Consider the following 11,434-nt stretch of genomic DNA (forward strand, 5'->3'; position numbering starts at 1 on the left):
CCCCCTCCCCCCGGGCAACAAGAGGGGGAGGGGGGGGGGGTAATTAGGTCAATATAATACAAGGTCGAGGATGAGGAAGGAGGGGGGAGGGACGGGGCAGGATTGCAAAACCAGGGAAGGACTTGTACGGGATATGGGTACGAGTGGCCACCACAAAGCACCGGGCAAGGAAAGGACGCATGTCATAACGGCCGAATACATGAATCAATGAAGGAAGGGAAGGATGAATGAACACGCCTTTGTCGCGGATTCTCCCCGGGCTCAAGACGCAGCCCCCCCCCCCCTTCCCCATCACCCAATAAACACCCGGAGGAGACAGTGACGATCGCGCCCTCACGCGCCCTTCACGCCCTCACCCACGCCCCTCCAGCAGGAGCCCACTGGTCTGGGCATTGCATGTGGCACCACGCGGAGGCGAGGGGAGGGGGAGCAGGGCCAGGGGAGGGGGAGCAGGGCCAGGGGAGGGGGTAATTAACATAGTGCAGCGTGACGCAACTCGTTCCACGATTCAGTTTCTCTGGCTCTCCGCCTTTTTACTCGTGTGCAAGATGCGAGGTGAAGGCCTAGTTTCCGAGAGGGCGGACGGCGGCCAGTGCAAAGCGGCGCTGCATGAACGAGTGTTCGTGCGGAATTAAAAATGATGGTCTTTTTCGTGCAGCGTGAGAATAAGCAAGGAGGGGGAGGCGGGAGACAGGGAGGGAGGGGAGGGAGGGGAGGGAGGGGAGGGAGGGGAGGGAGGGGAGGGAGGGGAGGGAGGAAGCGTAGGCGCACGAGAGGGAGAGAAGGGGAGACAGGGACGGAGGGAGGGAGGAAGGAGGGGTGAGGACGACACAGAGAGAGAGAGAGAGAGAGAGAGAGAGAGAGAGAGAGAGAGAGAGAGAGAGAGAGAGAGAGAGAGAGAGAGAGAGAGAGAGAGAGAGAGAGAGAGAGAGAGAGAGAGAGAGAGAGAGAGAGAGAGAGAGAGAGGGGGGGGGGGGTGTGTGTGTGTGTGTGTGTGTGTGTGTGTGTGTGTGTGTGTGTGTGTGTGTGTGTGTGTGTGTGTGTGTGTGTGCGCGCGCGCGCGTGTGTGTATGTGTATGTGTATGTGTGTATGTGTATGTGTGTATGTGTGTATGTGTGTGTGTATGTGTGTGTATGTGTGTATGTGTGTGTGTATGTGTGTATGTGTGTGTGTATGTGTGTATGTATGTGTGTGTGTGTGTGTGTGTGTGTGTGTGTGTGTGTGTGTGTGTGTGTGTGTGTGTGTGTGTGTGTGTGTGTGTGTGTGTGTGTGTTCTCCTTACGGATGTGCACATTCAAACAATACGGAAAATAAGTAGAATAAACACATCGATGGCACAGATAAATATCCTAATTACTAAGTCTCTCATATATTATTCTATGACGTCAAAAAGCGATAACAATCTAGTGTCCCAGATGGTATGTCCCTCTCCAAATATATGACGGTGGCACTGGCAGGTCAGGTAGACGGTAGGAGGGGGCAAAATTGGGGGGGGGGGGGCGAGGGAGGGAGGGAGGGAGGGAGGGAGGGGGGGGGGGAGGGAGGGGGGGGGAGGGAGGGAGGGGAGAGAAAGAGAGAGAGAGATAGAGAGAGAGAGAGAGAGAGAGAGAGAGAGAGAGAGAGAGAGAGAGAGAGAGAGAGAGAGAGAGAGAGAGAGAGAGAGAGAGAGGGGGGGGGGGGTAGGTAAGAAGGGAGGATGGGAGGAGGTTAAGCAAGAAGGAAGGAATGAATGAATGAAGGAAGGAAGGAAGGAACGAACGAACGAACGAATGAACGAACGAACGAACGAAAGAACGAGAGAGAGCGAAAAGGAAAAGAGAAATAGAAAGGGGGGGGGAGGGAGGGAATAGGTAGGTAAGGAAGGAAAGGTGGATGGTGGGGGTAGGTACGTAAGGAAGGAGATGGAGAAAGAGACAGGGAGTGAGGAGAAAAATGAAAAGAAAAAGGGAGAAAGGAGGGAAGGAGGGAGGGTGAGAGAATGGGAAGGAAAAGAAAAAGAGAAAAGGAAAGAGGGAAGACGAGAAAGCCGCAGTTTATGGGGGGGGGGGGGCGAGGGGGAGGAGACGAAGGCGAGGCGAGAGTGCGGCGACGAAAGGGCACAGAGGAGAAAGGTCACCGAGAGGGGGAGGTGCCAGGGTCAGGTGACCATTGTAATGTTAGCGCGTGCCATGACTCCCGCCATGACGCAGGGCCGCGTTCGCGCTGGCTGCGCCAACACAAGCTGCCTTTGAAACAGTAACCGGTGTTATTCCCGTGACAAGGACACTCCGGTGACTACAAACATATATTTGATGTTTCATGATGTTTGCTTTTGTTTCATTAAGGGCACGAGACTAAATGTAAAAAATAATGCCACTCCTGTAGACAGCAAACTAGGGTAGAGCGTTTCTATGAAGCCATTTATCATGACGGGCAAATGCGTAAATGCTACACTGCAGCAGCGGTCAGTCAACCGCCACGGCGAACAAAATACATAATTCTATATGTGTTTGCTTCAAACAAGAGTTTTCCTAAAGTGAGCTCCGCCGCCCCTTCTCCCTGCGGGGGAGCAAGGAGAGATCGGTGAGTGAGTGAGTGAGTGACAGTGTGTGTGTGTGTGTGTGTGTGTGTGTGTGTGTGTGTGTGTGTACATGCATGTGTGTGTGCGCGCGCGTGAGCATGTCTTTCCGCGCCCCTTCCCTCCTTGCTGCACGTTCAGATACGACGCATGCCCTCCCCCCCCCCCCCCGGCGAGTGCCCGTGGGCGTGGGCGGCCGCCCCCATTTGCTCCGGCGCAGCTATGGATCGGCGTCAGCCTTTGGTTATCACATTACTGGAAAGTCAATACAGCAAGAATGCGACAAGAAGTTCCTTCTCATATACATATCCTTCTATTTTGAGAACTCGCGATTACAAGACATCAATATCTGAATAAAATAACCCCTGTCGTTCAGGAAGCAGTGACACTATCGGTCGGCGTCCCTCCCCTCCCACCCCTCAGTCGCAGGGCTGGCACACTTGATAAACTGTAAAACCTACGAAAATAACTTGAACTGAACTGAAATGAAAGTTCTCTGCTACTTTTCGCGACGCAAATGGCACACTTGCAGTAATAATCCGCATTAATTTTGCAAAGAAGAAAGATTTAACGGCCAGAAATAAAGAAGTGTGATTCACAACTCACAAACTTTCGAAACTGCGACACGGTTTTCCTTCTCGTCAAGATTAGAATTGCCAAGGCTTTTTCGTTCGTTTCTTTGAGAATTCTGGAAAAGACTTTTCCACACAATTGCGAAAATGAACCTGAATTTCCACCGGAAGCGTTTTTGTTTGGGTGCAAGACGACGATAATCTCCGATGATTAGCCAATCTCAAGTGCATTTCTCGGCCAGAGATCCACTACTCTCAGTCATCTACCTTGAGTATCAGCCTCTCTCTTGATACCATAACGTCTAATAACGTAATAAGGAATATTTCCTCGAGACGTAACAATTTATATAACAGTATCGAAATTTGTATAAAAACTCGTTCGCACCATCATAAATCAAATGGTCAGAACTAAACCGTGACCTTCTCAATAATCATCAATGTAGTTCTATTAAGAAAAACATCGCCGAGAAAATTTGAGGATGCATATTTTGAAGTTAAACGCCACCTGTGTGAGAACTAGCGCTCGCAAGCCAACGACGGGGCGGCGCTCCCGGGCAGCAGCCGCCGTGACCTGGCCATCGATCTCCCTTCGTCGGCATGGGGTACGACGATGACGGTGGCCATGCCGATGACGATGACGACAACGACCCCTCTCTTCTCTCCTTTCCACCACAGAGAAGTGCGCATGCAGGGACTCCATAATCGTCTTTCGCGCGCAGAATTCACTCTTGTCTCGCAATGCCACCCACGGCGCGCGCTCGCCCTCTTGCGCAAGCTGGAATCGCGCGCCGTCCGTGCACGCCGCCTTCTGACGCCTGACGCAAGGCTCAAATTCGCTCGCTCCGAGGCCGCGTTCGCGCTCGTCGGGCCACCGCCGTCGCCACGCCGCAGATGGGATCCTTCCCGCCTCGGGACGTGAAATCCGAGAACCACTACATGTTGCATCCTTCCCTCGTGACAGAAAATTGAAACCCTATTTCCTGAAGCCTCCCCCAGACGCGCGTCTACGGCGGGGCAAGGGCTTCGGTGCGTTTCATCAGACAAGACACGCATCTGGCTCTCTGCGCGTCACCCTTGGCCTTCAGATGGCGCTGACCTCGTCCACATGACCTTTGCCACCCCGACTCGTTTCCCCCAAATCGCGCTTGCAACACGCGCCGAGCGAAGGACCCGCTCCACCTCAAACAATCAAGTCTCCCGAGGCGGCGGGAGCGATCGCTGACCAGGACAGGATTCCAGGAGCTCCCGAGGCTCTGCGGACACCCGTGAGGAAAAATTGGTCAGGGTCTGCCAGTGCCACCCGACGGCCCGATTCCACTGCCGCCTCGCATCCCTCTCCGTGTCACCCACGGTGTCTTATCAGCCCGCCCGCACGCCCGCACGCCCGACCGCCCGGCAGCCTTCTGTGCGCCACCTCGCTCGGGATAAAACGCAGAGTCCGAGAGTCGCCATTTCCAAGGCCCTTAGGTGAACCGCCCGACGGCAAACTGGCGCCGCGATCAGTCGATGCAACACCAGCATAACCGTATCTACGGCCACCGACCAACGAGAGCAGTCGCGCGTGGGCCCTGTGTCTGTGGCCCGTATTTAGAGTCCGAAGTAAACTGCTTGCAAATAATGGCAAGCAGAAAATTCCGTATTCAGAGTCGCTTACTTCAAGGTAATTAATGGGAAAATCAAGGATTATTGGAACGAAGGATGTCACTCGCCAAGACCATGATTTCGGAACGTAATGTGATGAAAAAAAATTAAAAGCAACCTCACCCTGAATAGTTATAAATATTTATGAAAATAATATCTAAATCAATCTCTGTACTTTAGAAGACTCGTTGCAAAGTCTGACTTCAGGTAACGTTTGCAGGGTTGCTAACCAGCCGCATTAATGTGGCGGATACAAAATGGAAATGGGTAAAGTCATCTTTACTGTTTTATTTGCGAGAACTTGGGGGTATTTTTGTAATAAAGTTGCACAACAAAACAGATTGTTTGATTTCGCTTTAAACTGCCACATTAACGCATCCCCCCCACAAGTAGACTCAGTAAGACGCAATGACATTATTACATACACGTAGCGCGCGCGGACGCAATGATACACTTAGCGACATAGGCCCGTGTATGGTATTAAGAGTGCGAAGTAAATTACGTCGACGAACGAAGCTATTTACTTGTAGGCATATATTTTCGTCGGTGAAGCTCGAAGCAAACGCGATGAAATGTCGCATTATGAAGCTTCAAATGGATAGAATTGTATTTTTACCTGTGTACCCAGGGGTAGAAGCGTTTAATGTAAGTGAATTGTCTGTAAAACATATATTGTGGCTAAAGACAGTCAACGATAGAAAGAAGAGCAAAAAGAAGGGCAAGGAGAGGAAAGGGCGAGGGAGGGGGAGGGAGCACAGAAAGCTTGGCGGGGGAGGCAACGAAACAAGGAGTAGGGAAGGGCGGCAATAGAGAATGAAAGAGCGAGTGGAGGCGAACAGACAGACAGAATAAGGATGGCTTCTAGATGACCAGAAAGAGCGAGGTTCATTTATCTCCATCATAATTCATTTCCGTCCAAGACATGCGAGAAGCCACGCTATTTTCCTACCATTCTTAACATCAAACCTCCCGCGGTCGCCGCTTCGAACATCTGACGCCACCAATACGGATTTACTGATCCAAATCACTAATCAGCTTCAGTTCAAAACTAATCCACTTGCCAGTAAGTAACAAGTATTATCCAGTAACAACCACTGCGGCTCGAGGCTTCCCACCACGGACATGACCCAGAAGGCGCGGGCGGCGGGCGCGGGGCTAGCCTGCTTTCTGAAGGAATCATGTCAAGGGCTGGGGCCTTGCAGAGTGAGTCTTGCAACATTGTGACCGCCCTGCTCTCCCCGGCTCCCTACAAAGCCGCATCAACAGCAACAGCAAATATCTGGCAATCTGTTTGTGTCGAGGCTGTGCGGTCGGCAAGAAATCCTCGCGCTTGCCTTTCCTCCTTGCCGCCGTCCTTTCTCCCGCAGACATTTTCTTTATGAAAACGAAATTCAATTACTTTCAAAGGGATTGTAATATCAGTTTAAAAAAGAACAATTGCGAAAAAGATCTAGCTGATTACAGAACAATGTTGCAGGAAAAAAATCAGAGGGAAGTGAGTGGAAATCTTCAGAGGCGGAAATACAGACAAAAGAAACAAAAGCTTCCCCGAGCAGCAGGCGAAGCCCCTCGCCGCTCGGGGGAGGACAGCGACAAGCAACAAGTCGGAATCCACAAAGACAAACACGCACATGTATGTATGTATCTATATTTAAGTATGTGCATGTGTATGTGTATATGAGTATGTGCATGTGTATGTGTATGTGTATATGAGTATGTGTATGTGCATGTGTATGTATTAGTGTGTATATGCATATGTGTTTGTGTATAGGTTTAAATATATGTATATAAATAGATAGGTAGATAGATAGATCGACAGACAGACCGACAGGCATGCATACACATAAACAGACAGAGAAAGAGATATATAGACAGAGAAGGTGCAAACAAGTTCTCTTCTCTTCCACCCCCTTCCTTTTTGTTATCAACATCTTATTTTATTTTATATTTAAAGCTGACAACTCAACGTCCTTTTTTTCGTCTTTCAACAAGTCTTAGGCGTCAAAGCGCCTCTCCTTCCCACCAACACCCTACGTCGTTTTACCTTGAATACAGAGTCACACCCTTCCTTTTGCCGCTCTCACACTCGCTGCCTCACTCTCAACATCGCTCCTCAATCCTCGATCTATGCAGTGTGGTGCGGTGATGCAACGAGGCCTATGCTGATCTTAGAACCTACATGACAAGCAAAAACCTCAGCTGCAACGTCCTGTTGACGCTCCTCCCAAGCCCACTTCTCCCCTGGACTTTTCACACCACGAGTCAAGCCTAACTATAACCACTGCCACAATTTTAAACAATAAAAATTCTGTGTTTATTTCCTTCGTTGAAGTAAACACAAAGCTCTGTTTTTTTTCTCACGGTTTGGAAAATCCCAAGCAACTTTGCACGCCGACGCAACATCGCGTAAATCTTCCTCTGCCGAATCCCGTCAAGAACACTGCGTAAGATAACCATAAACATGATGCCAAACAATGTTTCTACTTTAGAAGGTATTGCTCACAAATATACAAATATGGTTCCCCCTTAATGCCCTTCTTCGTCAAAATACGAAGATACATTAAATAAGCTGTGTCTAGTCCTTTAGTACTAGATACAACAGTTGATTTTTAGAATTGATTTTTACAACACCCATAACCACACACACAAGACATATATAACATAATCATCTTTCCAAACATGCAGCACTTCCCTTGTACAAGCGCACTTTTCCAACAATAGCTGTGGCCACGTTCGTCGCACTTTCTGATCCCAGAGGAACCATAACGAAAGCGACGGCAACGCGGCATTACATTACAACACCTCACCGCGCGAACGCCCCCCCCCCCCCCCCGTGCACTCCGAGCGCTAAGCGAACAAGCAACAGAAAGGGAGAAACGGGAGGCATCGAGACTGTATGTGTGGGTCTTGGTTCCCCTCTCGTTTTTAGGGCTGACTGACAACGTAACCGTTAAGGCAGCGTTGCAGCGGACGCGGCGGGGGGAAAAAGAGACACGCCCGGGGAGAGGCGAGGAGCTTGCAAGAACCTCGACGCCCTCGCAAGCAGGAAGCTCTTCTCGCTATTGTTCTCATGCCATGGCGAGAGAAGCAAGACATTCTGACCGTGCAGCCCCCGCGGCGGATAGATTTTCCAAGCCATTATGTAAGCCTCGAATGCACATAGGCCTATATACTGGAAGGAAAGGAGGATGGAGGAAAGCAAAGCAAGAGGGAAAGGAGGGGGAGGAGGGGGAAAAGGAAGAAGGAGAGGGAGAGGAGGAGGAAGGGGAAGAGGAAGAGGAAGAGGAAGAGGAAGAGGAAGAGGAAGAGGAAGGGGAATGGAAGGGAAGGGAAGGGAAGGGAAGGGAAGGGAAGGGGAAGGGGAAGGGGAAGGGGAAGGGGAAGGGGAAGGGAAGGGAAGGGAAGGGGAAGGGGAAGGGGAAGGGGAAGGGAAGGGAAGGGAAGGGAAGGGGAAGGGGAAGGGGAATGGGAAGAGAGGAAGAAGAGGAGTAGGAAAAGACAAACTAAGAATTATCATGATACATGCGTAACGAAAACATTTTTATTGCCGAATGCCGTCAGGGGTCAATGGAGCAAACAAGAGTCGACGAGCTGCGGGGTGAGAGGCGACGTACCATGCTCGTGCACACCGCTCATAAAATCGCACGGCTGCAGTGAAGGTGATTGTATATCACCGACGTCACATTCGATCGCAACAGAGTAAAGGTATCGGCGATTACAGCTGCAATTATATCAACAGCAGTCATAAATTTACCCGCAGCCCCAACCCCATCACACCAAGTCACGTAAGCTAATCACCAGAGAGCCACGATGCTGTCACCCCGGAAATCTAATGGAGCGACGGCCGCTGTGGTCGACGCGACTTCATTTACACACACGCCCTCTTTTCCCCTCACCTCCTCCTCCTCCCTCGCTCTCGCTCTCCCTTTCCTGTCTTTCTCCCTCCCCCTCCCTCTCTTTCTCTCTCTTCCCTACTCTTTTTTGTTCTGCTGTTAACTTTGCCGGAAGAATTTAGGAGGTTTACATAACGGAATTATTTTAATTGAACAACAGTGCAACCTGTCTGCTTCCTCTTGTGTTTAAACGAGAACTTGTTTGTTTGTGTGTGTAGTGGGGGGGGGGGGGGGGTGCTGTGTGCGTGCGTGCGTGCGTGTGTGCATGGGTGTGTCGCTGCAAGCATGAAAGTTGAGGACTTGATGTGGGAATAGCTATGTGGAATGTGGGAATACATACTTTTTCATGGAGACAACAAAAAACTATATATAGATATAGATAGACAGATATATAGGGAGATATAGATAAAAGAAGATAGAGATGGATGGATGGATATCAATAGATAGATAGATATAATAAATATATAGGCAGGAAGGTATGTAGGTAGACAAACAGATAGGTGGGTAGACAGACAGAATGACAGACAGACAAATTGATAGATAGACAGACATAGGTAGAGGCAGAGAGACAGGTGGATAGATAGCCTAGACAAAAAGAGAAAGAAAGAAAGAGTGAGAGCGAGAGCGGCAAGAAAGATAGAAAGAGAGAGAGACAGAGATAGATATAGATAGATAGATAGATAGATAGATAGAAAGAGAAAGAGAAAGAGAAAGAGAGAGGGGGGAGGGAGAGAGAGAGGGAGAGGGAGAGTTGGAAATTCTTTGCTTATGACCTTACCTATGGGCGTTTTCATTCGTTTACTGTTTGCAGTCTTATGCATGTCTATGAGCTGTTTTTTTTTTTTTTTTTTTTTTTTTTTCCTTGCAACTAAGACAGCAAAGGGGCATCAGCTGAACATTCGCAATGTCTCGTTGCAGGCTTTGTAAAGCCTTGCCTTTCAGACTCAAACTTTGCATAACATGTTTTAGAAGACAAAGAGCCTGTGCTTGCAGCCTTGATCCACGGACCGTAATAGGTATCGCAAAAGAAAGCTAAGGGAAAGCTTTTTTATCCGAAAATACTTGACTTTTGGGAGCGGCGCGTGAGCCCCGTTCACTGCACGACCTCCAGCACGACACGAAAAAACGAGATACAGTTTCTGGTGCGTCTGATTACTGTCAGTCTTTAAATGTCAGGATGTCTATTACGCAACGATCTGATTGGCTAATCGTGAAACTGGTACTACGATAATAATTGAAACTACCACATCTTTGCACTTAGATATCATTACCGAGTTTCATATTTAGAATGTGATTTCAATTTCAACTCTATTGTTACTATTATTTAATATTACATCATAATACTGTGCGTGCGTGTGTGTACGTTTGTGCGTGCGCTCACTCGCGCGAGGGAATGTTTATCCGTTCACGATTTTCACAATATCGAAACTTTGGTAGAAGGGACTATGGGTGTGCGTGTCAGTATGCGTGCGTGAATACCGTTTGCGTGTCCCATCTGCCACTGTCCATCGAACCACAACACAACATGAACCTTCGAATATTTCCACGAACCAACACCGATATCAACGAGCAAGCAATCGCTCAAGTGACGATCCATCAAGTTATATTGTAAGCGAGTAGTGTGACACTCACGGCCCGGTCATGCGTGGCAACACCAACAGGAGCGACATACCACATGTTGCTTCTGTGCAACGCAGAGCATTGGTCCATGTGGCGAAGTCTTAGCCAAAGTTACGTAAATCACTTACCAGTTTCTCTCGTGCTCAAAACCGACAATCGCGAACCAATTAAGCCTTTCTGTAGCAGGTGAAGTCCAGCTCGTATGTGATTTACTGTCAATGTGCACATTAAGTTTTCACTCATCCTCCACAACCATTACAGAGGGGAGAAGATTACGAGGACGGCCACTAAAAACACGCGCCTGCACCACTGTCATTGTCAAAGGACTGCCTCGGCTCAAGCCTAAACACACGAGTCGGGAGGGCAGGCGCGACCCGCTTGAGACACCTTCACACCGACTGGAATTCTGTGAGTCACTGAATGGATCAGCTGCTCTGGCCGCGACGCGACCGACCACGGGAGACTTCCGCTACGCTCGCTGAGTGGCCTCCTCTCACCCCTGAGCTCGTGGCTGGGAAGAAAAACGCCCGAAATAAAGGGAGGACACGCTTCCCAACCTTGATATTTCATTTACACATTTTCATCAGCGCAGGGAAGAAGGTCAAGTCCAGTTTTTAGTCGTGCCAACAGTTCTGTTATTTCTGAAGGAGGAAATAATATGAATATTGTTTTAAACATACGGGATATACCTGTTCCAGGGCCTTGTTATACCCTCGTCACCATGGCAACATGCGCGACTCACAGGTTAACGCATGCATGAGTCATGTACAGATTCCTGGTGCGACAAAAATGTGCATATAATACGTACTTCATAAAACACAATAGAATCGGCAGACCCTATCCCCTGTTCCTATTAATGCAACCCTTACTTTAGCTGAAGAATTGTCCCAATTAGAATTTAATTATCAGGGCGGGAAAATGCCGCCATTTCACGGTATCATTAGCACATGCACAAAAAATAAGACCCCTCTCCTGTAATTACATAGTTCGTGGGTCGGGAGAAGACGGGCAGAGGTGGGGGAGGGGATGCAAGGGAGAGGTTAAAGACCCGTGATTTGGAGATTCGAAAAGTTAAGAAACGGTACACTCTCTGAAGTTCGATGTAAAAATGCCTTGCTTGGCAGAAGTGAGGTGAATTACAAAAGTGTAA

General features: G+C 49.2%; 1 protein-coding gene across 3 annotated transcripts in view; it reads right to left on the reverse strand.

The window, feature by feature from the left end:
- Positions 1 to 10,721, reverse strand: part of LOC125025627 (mucin-17-like) — a 49,565-nt gene extending 38,844 nt beyond the window's left edge. For 2 of the 3 annotated variants that reach the window (XM_047613684.1, XM_047613682.1), the window contains exon 1: positions 10,413 to 10,721. The gene's annotated coding sequence lies outside the window, so the exon portion shown is untranslated. Of the gene's footprint in view, positions 1 to 9,442; positions 10,387 to 10,412 lie in introns of those variants that run through there. The other variant, XM_047613683.1, reaches the window with a different exon arrangement.
- Positions 10,722 to 11,434: the final 713 nt, after the last annotated feature.

This window comes from Penaeus chinensis, chromosome 5 (genome assembly GCF_019202785.1).
Source record: "Penaeus chinensis breed Huanghai No. 1 chromosome 5, ASM1920278v2, whole genome shotgun sequence".
NCBI classification, from domain to species: Eukaryota; Metazoa; Arthropoda; class Malacostraca; order Decapoda; family Penaeidae; genus Penaeus; species Penaeus chinensis.